Consider the following 13,254-nt stretch of genomic DNA (forward strand, 5'->3'; position numbering starts at 1 on the left):
CGTCATCAGGTTGACAGGAAAAAAATAAACATAATGTAGCGACGGCAGGTTTAAAAAAAGCAGTAAAAGATACCGATACAGCACTTAAAATGTACTCAAGTAAAAGTACACTGTTTTTAAAATACTATTAAAGTACAATTCCTGAGAAAAACTACTCAATAACAGTAACAAGAGTATTTGTAATTCGTTACTTTACACCACTGCATTAATGTCATACACTCTAAAAAAAAAGGCTCGTAATCATAGGGGAACCTTTTTTAGTGCTATACAGCACCAATTTTGGTGCTTCGGTGGTTCTTCAGAGGTGCTATATAGCACCTTAGTCAAAGAACCGGTGAAGAACCTCTGAAGAACCGCTGAAGAACCTCTGAAGAACCAAAATTGGTGCTATATAGCACTAAAAAAGGTTCCCCTATGATTACGAGCCAAGAACCATTTTTGGTGCAATATAGAACCTTTTTTTTTTTTTTTTGAGTGATATATCTCAATGCATGATCCTGCTGCTGCTTTCTGTCTGTAAAATGTATTTCTTCTGTTGAACACAAAATAAGATATTTTGAAGAATATGGATAACCAGACAGTTGATGTACCCCACTGACTTGTAGATTATGGAAAAAAAATTACTATGGATGTCCATGGGAGCCATTAACTGTCTGATTACTGACATTCTTCAAAATATCTTGTGATATCTTGAAATAGTTTGTGTTCAACAGAAGAAATAATTTCATACAGGTTTGGAACAACTTGAGGGTGAGTAAATTATGACATTTTCATTTTTGGGTGAACTATCCCTTTCAGCCTTTAAGATATAAAATATCCACTTTGATATTTTCAGTGAATCAGTTGCTGCTGTTACAAACCTAATCTGAATGATTTAATCACAAATGGGACTGATCTGGTCCTCAAGTTCAGTTCACCAAATAAATGATCTAGTTAATAACATGCTGAAGAGCAAGAGTTAGAGTTTACAATGGCTTCAATTTGAGTCTGTTTCTGACTGAAGACTTGAAATATAATGCACAAGTTGTATGGACCAGTTTTATGGCACTTCTGCATTCTTGAAAGCATCAGTCCTTGTGGGCTTTTTTCTTCATACATTCCACCATTTCTTCTCCATCTACTGCCAGGTTAAGGCCTGTATTTAATGTTGACATATAATTATATATATTTTTTGGTAACCGGTGTGCTCTAAAAAGGAATGTCGCTCAACAGGAAGGAGAACTCGACCGTGGCAAGGAACGCAAACTCCATCAGGTGACAGAAATTAAAAGAAAACAAGACTCTGTTATGGTGGCAGTTCTCTGGCCAAATGAACAGACAGTGATTATGATTACAGCCATAGGGTTCTGTGCCAAGAACTTGTCTTGTTTCTGTGGTATTTGCTGTGCCAATGGCTGTCTAGTCAATGAGGTCTTTGCAGGTGATCTGTCTCTATGGCTCGTCTAGTTCACTGACATTCAGGCAGTGTATGAAATACCCGTCAATATTCGGCCATCTCCCAATTGTTGTAGAACTGCCACCCGTTGTGATATTTTGTTTAAATATCAGGGGTTTTTTTTTTCATTTAGTACTGCCCTTCAAAAGCAACAGAAGATACTTAAATGTTTCCCGAAAAACAAATTAAGTACAATTAACCTTGATCTTCATATTCAAAAAGTCCCCCCCCCCCCCCCCCAGCTCTTAAAGCATCTTGTCTTGTTTCCTTCTGGAGCATCAGTGAATGTTTGAACCTTTTTCAATAGTTGTGTTTGAGTCCTTCAATCGTCCTCAGTGTGAAAAAAATGGATCTCAAAATTGTACAGTCAATACTGGAAAGGGTTCAAATATGAAAAAGATGCTAGAAAACGGAAGAATTTGTAGGACCTGAAGGATTTTCCTGAAGAACACTGGGCAGTTTGACTGCTCAGGACAAACGAGGGGCTCAAGAACAACCATCAGAAAACAAAAACAGCCATGGTTAATCCAGGAAATTATATAATGTTAATGTTATGTTTTTTTTAAAAGACATGTTATAAAAGCTACTTAAATATCCTTATAGGCCTTTATCACAGAGGAATTGACGCCGGAAGTGCGCGTCGAAGCAGTGTGCTGATTCTTCCGGTTATGCATGTTTTCAATGTGCTGTGAACACCTAGCTGAACAAACGACAATAAAAATAAGCATCTGGAGGATGATTTAAAAATCCGGACATTTTCCGAGACAGGAGAAGAGATAAACTGATCATTACTGTGTACAGGATTTTCCAAACTCTGTTGAACTTGTAGTTTTTTAATCCGACATAAGCCGAGGGTCGTAAACATACGTGATTATTTCACCACACGGTGTCAGTGCACGTCTAAATAGTGTCCGCGATGAAGTGTGTGAGACCTGACGAATAAGATCTGAATGAACATATTGATTTGTATTAATATTTTAGTCATTGTTCTGTCCCTTTTCAGTGACAATCATTTCACTGTAGCCTACAGTATATGTAATTCACACATTTATGCCAAAATTCAGTCACGCTGTTAACGTATTACTGTTTAAGATTAATTAAATGCTTATGTAACCAAGGGCGACCACTTTCCTGACCAAAAAAACACAAATCTCACAAAAATAACTTATTTTATTTATACAAAAATAATTATAACAAACTGAATTTAATCAACACAGAAAAATAAAACAAATAACAAACAGTTAAATTCCCCCTTCGAAGATGTCAATGACCAACCAACCTTCCATAAACCCCAACACAATCCCAGCTTAAATCACACATAATTCGAAAATAAAGAGAAAAAAACGAATTACATAAGTGTTCCCGAAAATCATATTACACCAAAGGAAAACCACTCAAACGAAACTAGGAATCAAACCAGGAAAACGTACACTCCACGGCAACCATAAATCTCATGCAAAATGAATTAATGTGGTTTCCAAGCATCCATACGGTAGTATGGGTAAAAAGGTTGGCTGGTAATACGAGGCTGGGAAATGGCATACAAACAAAACAAATAAAAGACAACAGAAAAAAAAGAGCACCTCACTAGCCAGTCCAGTTCAGTACAAACATAATTTCTCCCTGCGCTGGAGGCAAACAGCGCGCACATACGGGGACTGGCTAGCTGAGGAAAATAAAACAAAAACAAACACAGGAGGAACAGCGATCAACTAAGCCTAATAAACAAACAAAACCATGGTTTTTATTACAAATAAAATAAAACATGGTTATTGTAGTTTATCATGGTATTTGTAGCAAAAATAATACAAATGGTAGTCAATCCACGAAAAAAAAACATGGTTACTACATTCTTACTATAATAAAACCATGGTTAACTTTCGTAAGGGTGTTTATCAGTCAAATTAAATAAAAAATGTAACAACAGGTATGAAATATGATTAGCAAGAGAAACACTGTTAATGAGAAGACAATTACTGGACTGCGGCAGGTTAGAAATGTATTTATTATTCAGAATGCACATTTGTATGGGAACATTTCAGCAGGCTGACGATATGAGACGTAAACATCCGCAGTTTGGAAATGCATAGGCCTACAACACACAAACATACAACTTCATCCCACCATATCAGTCTCACCCATGCTCTCCTCTATTCTTTTAGTGTCAGGAAATGGTCAAATCTGAGGTAAGGATGTCATTAATTAGTATTAGAGCACGGGATCGCTGCAGTTACACCCGCGTTTTGATTGAGTCGCGATGGGACCGGAAGTAGAGATGCACTGCTTCACTTACCGGAAATAGGAAGTGTGATAAAGGCCTATTGAATTAAAGGGGGGGGTGAAATGCTGTTTCATGCATACTGATCTTTTTGCACTGTTAAAGACTTGGATTCCCATGCTAAACATGGACACAGTTTCAAAAGCTAAGGTGGACGTTTGATGGGAGTATTTCTTTGCCAAAATTAGTACTTCCTGATAGTCATAAGTTTCGGAAAGTTTTTTTCGATCATGGGTCCGGTTGAAGTCAACAGGGCGGAATTTCCTTGTATGGGCCGTACGGACAATTCTACCGGAAGAGCGCGCGCGCGAGAGAGAGAGAGAGAGAGCGAGAGAGCGAGCGCGAGCGAGAGAGCGAGCGATAGAGAGAGCGAGAGAGAGAGCGAGAGAGAGCACGTGAAAGCAATAGGCTACGCCCATCAAAGCGCTGGCTCGTAGCCAAATAACCCCGCGTTAAGGCAAAAGTGGATGGAATTTGCTTTTCCGGATTTTCAGATCGCCTAATACTGAAGGATGGAGCGGTCCCAACGATAAAGGTCCCAACGTTGGAACCGCAGGCACTGAGTAAGACTGCTTCAAATGTCTGTTTTTGCCTATGCCCATCAAGTAGCCCAAACATGACCACGTATTGATCAATGGAGCATGCGATGTATAGTGTGTACATTTGTTTAGCTGGCCACTATATGTGTATGTTTGTGTATTGTAAAAGCACTCCAAACAACAATACACAAAAAATGGGGAAATATGTTGAACTAAATAAGCGCGCTTCTTCATTCAAATGCGCTACTATTCCATGTCTTTCTATGTAAACACTAGCCTGACGCACAAAACCAGTCCGCTTACTACAAATCATGTCTACACAAACCACGCGTAACACACACACACACACACACACACACACACACACACACACACACACACACACACACACACACACACACACACACACACACACACACACACACGATATAATTAAAGTATAAATGTGTAAATAACACAAGCCGCTAAGCATATTATATAGTAGTGATGTTACGTATGACACTGAAGCGTCGATGCGCGTATCACGCATGCGACACATTTTGTAGTGAAGCTCCGTATCGGGGCGTGTATTGGTTTCCTAGAGTCACGTGAATGATGACAAATGAAGCCTCACTTTCTGTCCAATCACGTGTGCGTTTCACTTTGCGTGTCAGAAGCTTCGAACCCCCAGATCTTACTTAACAAGTCCTTGTTGGCTCAGTCTGGTTGATGGTTTTGTGAGGAGAGTGCTGTACTTTGAAAGTTAAATAATATATTACATTTAGATAAACATTTATTTGTCAGTATTTATTATTTTTTGTTTGTTGGAGTTGTGTCTTTGTATTTTGGTAAAATATTTGCCTTACTGTCATTCCTACTGTTACACAAGCACTATCACTGCCAAGTGTCATAAGCACATTTAATTACAGATGATCCTATCACACAATGTCTATTCTGCCCTCATAGCACGTGACTGTGTTCCATTAGACAGATAGCAAACATTTAGAATAAAGTCCCAAGGCGTACTTTTCTTGGTAATTATTCTTTACTGTAAAACTGCAAATACAGAAAATGAAATATGTAAATAAACATTACAGGAAAACATGAATACAATAATACTGTTCAATTACAGTGTACAAAGTTAACATTAAAAGGCAGTTAACTCGCTTGTTACAGTCAAAGATCCATAACAACTTGATTCAATTTGTAAATTACTTACAGTCAAATGTTTTCCGAGGATAAACTGTTAAAAGATCGCATATATGAGCTGTGCTGCGTCAACTTCGTCTTTCTCTCCTTTCTGCGCGTTCTAGAACATGCGCACTTCAGTGAAAGCAGATCGCGATTTCAAAATTAAAGCCCCGGGGGAAATAATTCGCAATATATACAAATAAAACAATACAATAATACACAAAAAATAACATTTTGATTTCTAAGAACAACACACTCCCCCGCATGGTATAATGAAATTATGCCACTATTTCTTCTTGCATTTAAAGAGTTTAGTCTTTCAGAAAGTCTCTACGATTCCTGAGAAAAGAGAACAACTACTTCTGAGATTGGTCTCAGAAAGAATTTAGCGGCACCTTGGTCAACAATTTTCAGTTCTACTTTACGAACCTTTTTGTCTGCACTTGGAAAGGTTTTTACAACAAGTCCAACAGGCCAGTTATTCCTTGGTGTCTGACTTTCTTTCAAGAGCACGACATCACCAACTTTTACATTTGGTTTCTCATCAAACCACTTTTTGCGATTCTGCAGTGTTGACAAATAGTCCCTTCGCCACCTTTTCCAAAAGGTATCGGCGAGACACTGCACTTGTTTCCATTGTTTTGTATGGAGATCCCTTGTGTCAAAATCTCCCTCAGGAGCTGAAACTGCATTCTGCTTCTGTGTCAACAACAATGCTGGAGTGAGTATTTCAGGTACGTCTGGGTCCGTTGACACTGGTATTAAAGGCCTTGCATTGATGATAGCCATAACTTCCGCCATTAGAGTTGACAAAACCTCATGTGTGAGGCGTGTAGGCTTTTGAATCAGCATACCATCCAGAATTCGTCTAGCAACTCCAATGAGTCTCCCCCAAGATCCCCCCATGTGTGAAGCATGGGGTGGATTGAATATCCATGTGCATCCTGTGTCGCTGAGATACTCATTTAACTCAGAGTCATTCACATTGATTTTCAACTCTTTGCAGGCACCTACAAAGTTTGTACCTCTATCAGATCGAAGTATTTTTGCTGGGCCACGAATGGAGAAAAATCGTCGCAATGCATTGATGAAACTCGACGTAGACATAGATTCAATCAGCTCAATATGCACTGCTCTGACAGACAGGCACACAAAAATCACTGCCCAGCGCTTTGAATCTGCACTGCCACCTCTTGTACGACGTGTGACTACACTCCATGGGCCAAACACATCAATGCCCACATTAGTAAAGGGTGGTTCAGTAGATAGTCTATCTGCAGGCAAACTTGCCATCTTTTGAGTCTGCAACCTTCCTCTTAACTTGCGGCAGATAACACAGTTGTGAATGATGTTGGAAACGAGACGTTTGCTCCCTATTATCCAAAATCCAGCTGCTCTGATGGCTCCATCAGTAAAATGGCGTCCCTGGTGCGCTACTTGGTTGTGATAGTGTCTAACCAGGAGGGTGGCAACATGATGTTTCTGTGGGATAATGAGAGGATGCTTTTCTCTTTGAGACAGGTCTGATGAAGATATGCGACCTCCAACTCTCAGCAAACCATCATCAATTACTGGATTAAATTTTTTGAGGAGGCTTCGTTTTGGAAGGACAACTCCATTTTCAAGGCACTCAAACTCTTCCATAAATGTTTCGTGTTGCACACAGCGTATGATTGTATTCTTGGCTTGTGTCAACTCACTTGTGCTACAAGATTTGTTGCAGTAATGCCAACCTTTGCAATGAGCCTCATCCGTTTTACCACAACAGGATCTTGCAATATGGATTAGTCGAGCTATTGACTTACAGAGAGTCTTCCAGTTAGAAAACCTCTCAAATCTGTGAGAGCTTAGCTGAGCTGCAGACATCTTTGTGGCCAGGACTGAAATGTCAGGTCGTATTTCAGCATCAGGTTCCACCAATTCAAAGGTCTCAGTCAATTCTTGAGCATTGCTCTGGAGTAGAAATTGTGGTCCAGAAAACCAACAAGTGTACTGCAAACGTTCTGCTGATACAGCTCTTGTGGCAAGGTCTGCTGGGTTGTTGTTGGTATTCACATAACACCACTGTTCAGGATGTGTCGATTTCCTTATTCGAGCTACCCTATTGGCTACGTATACATAGAATCTCTTGGTGGCATTATGGATATATCCTAAGACTATCCTGCTATCCGTGAAGAACCTGACTGAGTCTATTTCCTCATCAATCTCATCCCTGATCATTTCATACATTTCCACCGCCAGCACAGCTGCACATAATTCTAAGCGAGGTATTGTGTGAGCTGGATGAGGGGCTAACTTTGCTTTCCCCATGACAAACCCAACTTGGCATTGGCTATCAGCATCAACAACCCTAAGGTAAGCTACTGCTCCTATTGCAACTGTGGAGGCATCTGAGAAGAAGCACAGTTCTTTTCTTAGTGCGGCAGACAGCGGAATAGGTACATACGGTCTCTTAATCTGCAAATGTTCCAATGTCATTAGAGAATTTCTCCATTCATTCCACTCTGCTTGTCTTTCAGTTGAAAGAGGTGCGTCCCAGTCACTCTGTTCAGATGAAAGTTCTCTGAGTAAAACTTTTCCTTGCACTACGACGGGAGCCAGAAATCCAAGTGGGTCGTAAAGACTATTCACTGTAGATAGAATGCCCCTTCTTGTAAATGGCTTCTCTTCTTGATTCACTTGGAAGTTAAAGCTGTCAGTCTCTAGATTCCAAGAGAGACCCAGGCTGTGTTGGACAGGCAAATCATCAACTCCTAGGTCTAAGTCCTTCAAATCTTTGGCATGATCTTCTTTGGGAAATGCTTCCATAACGGTTTTGCTGTTGGATGCGATTTTGTGTAATCGAAGATTTGACTCTGCAAGCATCTTCTGTGTGTTCCTGAAGAGATTAACGGCTTCCTCAGAAGTGGAGACTGAAGTCAGTCCATCATCAACATAAAAATTTCTCACTACAAAGTGCTTTGCATCAGAGCCATGCTCGTTTTCTCCCTGCAGAGCAGCGCGTCGCATACAGTAAATTGCCACGGCAGGTGAAGGACTGTTCCCAAATACATGGACTTTCATCCTGTACTCAGTTACCCTTTCGTCTAGGTTGTTGTCTTCATACCACAAAAACCTTAAATAATCTCTGTGGTCTTCACGTACTACAAAACAGTAAAACATCTGCTGTACATCCGCTGTCACTGCAATGCTCTCTTTTCGGAATCTCATGAGAACTCCAAGAAGTGTATTGTTTAAATCAGGTCCAGTGAGTAATACCTTGTTAAGTGACATGCCTTCAACTTCTGCACTTGAGTCAAACACAACCCTGATTTGATCAGGTTTCTGCGGGTGGTACACACCAAACATGGGAAGATACCAGCTCTCTTTTCCTTCATCTATGGGAGGGGCATGCTCTGCGTGGTCATTGTCAAAAAGTTTTTGCATGAATTCAATGAACTGATGTTTCATCTCAGGTTTTTTATCGAGAGTTCTGCGAAGTGATGTGAGGCGTTTCATTGCCTGATCTCTGTTATTTGGCAAACGGGACCTTGAAGATCGAAAGGGTAATGGTGCGACCCAGCTATTTGCAGAATCCTGGAAGACATCACGGTCCATGATTTCTAGAAAAGCTTTGTCTTCCCTAGAAAGACCAGGTTTGTCGTCGTCTCGCGTTGTTTGGAACACTGCACAGCCTAAGTTATCAGTAGTTTTCCTTAAACTTGATTTCCCATTGTTATCGGGTAACATGTAGTGTTGCTCTAGTGTTCCATCTACACATTCCTTCACTTGAATCTGTTTTGGACAAGGAGTGAGATATGATGTGCGACCGTTACTGAGCACATGTGTTCGGTACACATTCACACTCAAAGGGCGATGTGCTGTTCCCAAGCATACTTCCCCAACTATCACCCATCCGAGATCCAGTCGCTGAGCATATGGAGCATCATTGGGTCCATTTATTTGCTCCCTAACTTTGTGCAGCCTTAGAATGTCTCTTCCAAAAAGTAAGAGAATAGGAGCATTGGGATCAACCGCAGGGATTTGATTTGCAACTGGTCGTAAGTGTGGATAATGCTGTGCAACATCTGGAGAGGGAATCTCTGTTCTATCATCTGGCAGCATATCACACTCAATCAAGGTTGGTAGTGAGAGTTTTGTTCGTCCATCTATAGATTCTACCATAAAGTTGATGGCTCGCCGTCCAGAAATCTGATTGACCCCAGCACAGGTCTTAATAGTGTATGGGGAGAAGCTGGCTTTGATCTCGAAAAGATTGAAAAACTCTGTCTTGGCTAAAGATCTGTTACTTTGCTCATCTAAGACAGCATAAACCCGGACTGCTTTCTCTCTTTTGCCAGCAGGATACACTTTCACCAGACAAATTTTAGAGCATGATCTTGCATGACTGGACTCACCACATATCTCTGTGCATTTTGAAGTAACCGAGGTGGTTGAGATATCAGTCTGCTCCCTGCATTGCTCTTTCTCCTTGACAGGCTTATCTGCAGTTAGAAATGTTGGATCTGGGTGCAGAGCGGTAACATGTCTTTCGCTGTTACATTCAGAGCATCTAATTTGAGTTTTGCAATTTTTCGCAATGTGTTTTGTAGAGTCACAGCACCTGAAGCAGATACGATTTTCTTTTAGAAAGGATTTGCGCTCCTCTATTGGTCTCTCTCTAAAGGCTCTACACTTCTTGAGAGGGTGAGGCTTGTGGTGAATAGGACAGTGCCGATCTGGACTTTCAATTCGTGGCTGAGACGGTTTAGACAGCAGATCTAATGTCTGAGATGACACTTCTGTTCGATGTACAGTTACAGAACTCCTTCCACTGAATTTGTTAGGTTCTGCTCTGCTTGATGCTAGTTGAGTACTAGAGGTGGAGAATGAGAAACTGGGGTCATTCCTTATTTTAGCTTGATTTCTCACAAACTGTGAGAAAAAGGCAAAGGGTGGGAATGCTACCTGATTTTCTTCCTTATATTTGGACCCCTGAACTATCCATTTGTCTTGGAGGCTTGTGGGTAATTTCTCCACTATTGGATTAACCCCACGTGGAGTGTCGAGATAAGCAAGGCCTGGAAGATACCCATCAGCTTTAGCACATTCCAGTTCAAGAAGAATATCTCCTAACTCTCTCAATTTGTGGTTGTCCTTGTTTGACAGTTTCGGTAGATTCTCAATTTTCTTTAGAAGTGCGTTTTCAATCACTTCAGGTGCTCCATAGCACTCCTCTAAGCGCTGCCAAGCCATACTGATTGCTGCTATTGCGTTAAGAACATGCACAGATCTTATTCTTTTTACTTGTTCAGAGGAGTCTTTTCCTAGCCATTTTACCATCAAATCCAACTCCTCTCTGGCTGTTAGATTCAGTTCTCTAGTTGAATTAACAAAAGAGGCTTTCCACGCCCAGTAGTTCTCTGGGCAGTCATCAAATTTCAGAAGACCAGAACTGACCATTTCACGTCTGATCAGATATTTGGTTAAATCTGATGTAACTGGTGTCTCTGGTACATATTGTGACTGAATAAATGATGTTCGTTTCACACCATTCTCATTTTCTGCTTCTTTCTTTACAGAATCAGTCTTTTGCTTTGTGAAACGTGGTTTGTCTACACCTGCACTAGGTGGCGCCAGCAGGGTATAATCAACACCAGCCGCAACTGAAAGCAATGGTGACTTAACTTTGGTTTCTAACGGCTCAACATTAAATGGGAGTTCTGTGAACGATTCTCTTGAGTGCTGTTGTACATACTCACAAGTACGCTGAGCAACATTGACTGGCTGCATGTCAGGAACTGGTTTTACATGAAATGTGCCACTTTCAAGCTCTTCCTCTTCTTCCTCATATGCTGCTGCTTCAGCTGAAGCGACTGCTGCTGCACGTTCAACTTGTAAGATGTGTAGACTTGCATCCAAGTCTGCTTTTTGTTTCAACATACTTGCTTCAAGTTCTGCTTTTTGTTTTATCATATTTGCTTCTTTCTCTGCATAGGCGATTTGAGCGCGTGCTGCAACTGCTTTAGCTCTGGCTCTCATAGCTGCTGAGCTTGTGCTGGACCTTTTTGATGATGACCTGGATGAACGAGATCTTGTTTCCATCTGTTGAAGAGGCTCTGTGAATTTCTTTATATGCTCCCCTTCCTCAGTTGGTTGATAGCTTGCTCCTTGTTGTTGCTCCATTGTGAGTTGCACTTTATCTTCAGGAGGAGGAACTCTCTTGGAAGAACGCAGTATCATGAGCTGTTCATGCAGTAATCTTGTTAAGCTTAGCCCGCTGTGATGATGACTTTTTACTATTCTGCCCTCATAGCACGTGACTGTGTTCCATTAGACAGATAGCAAACATTTAGAATAAAGTCCCAAGGCGTACTTTTCTTGGTAATTATTCTTTACTGTAAAACTGCAAATACAGAAAATGAAATATGTAAATAAACATTACAGGAAAACATGAATACAATAATACTGTTCAATTACAGTGTACAAAGTTAACATTAAAAGGCAGTTAACTCGCTTGTTACAGTCAAAGATCCATAACAACTTGATTCAATTTGTAAATTACTTACAGTCAAATGTTTTCCGAGGATAAACTGTTAAAAGATCGCATATATGAGCTGTGCTGCGTCAACTTCGTCTTTCTCTCCTTTCTGCGCGTTCTAGAACATGCGCACTTCAGTGAAAGCAGATCGCGATTTCAAAATTAAAGCCCCGGGGGAAATAATTCGCAATATATACAAATAAAACAATACAATAATACACAAAAAATAACATTTTGATTTCTAAGAACAAGACAATGTCCTTATTTTGTGTGTGTGTGTGTGTGTGTGTGTGTGTGTGTGTGTGTGTGTGTGTGTGTGTGTGTGTGTGTGTGTGTGTGTGTGTGTGTGTGTGTGTGTGGCGAGAGAGAGTAGGCCTACGTTACATCTTATTGAATCATATTATATTTTATTGACACACTTTAATGGGTAAATTAATTTATTTACTGGACACATCAAACACAAACATATAAAGCTTTTATTTGTACACATAGCATTGAAACGATGGAGTGTGTTGTGGTTGCTTCATCTGACAGAGCTTCTTCCACAGACTTCTGCCTGGTTTATTTTAAATAAGCACCAGATGGCGCTGTTCTTGACACTCTCGAAGCTTTGAATCTTTTCCCGAAACAGTCAGGGTTAAGCCTCACTGCTTCATGAGGCTTCATTTCCACATCCCTATTATATAGTTAGTGTAACTTACAACAGTTACCACATAGAGATGTCCTGCTCTAGTCGTTTTTGCTGCTGCTCCTGTTCAACTTCAGCCTCTGGGTCTGATTCCGGATCATAGATGTATGGCTGTATCTGATTAAAAGCCATTTTTTTATGTTGAATAAAGTTTTTTCCCGCTTTTAGGGATGACGCAGCTTTCAGACGCACTCAACACAGTAACAGCGGCGCGCGCTCGACATTCTTTAGCTCCGCCCACACGATACGCCCCCAGCCGCACGGCTTTTTTTCGAAAAGACTCGGAACAGCGCATCTTCCTTTTATAATTATAATTAAAATAAAGACTTTTCGGCGATATGCAGGATGCAATGCTACTCTATAGGTACTCAAGATTGACATGAGACTGACTGAAACTGAGTGTTCCCCCCCCCCTTTAAGGTCTATCCCTGCCTTAATCTAAGACCTGCCTAAATCCATGTGGATTAAATATTACAAAGTAATATTATTCAACTAATAAATATATTGTCATTGCTGTTCTTTCTGATTTCTCTCTGGGAACCTCAGACTCTTGACAAATCTAAATGTTAGATGATATCTGCAGTTAAAGTTGTACTGATGACGGCATGTTTTCATTTTTCCTTT

This window comes from Gobio gobio (assembly GCF_949357685.1).
Source record: "Gobio gobio genome assembly, chromosome: 20".
NCBI classification, from domain to species: domain Eukaryota; kingdom Metazoa; phylum Chordata; class Actinopteri; order Cypriniformes; family Gobionidae; genus Gobio; species Gobio gobio.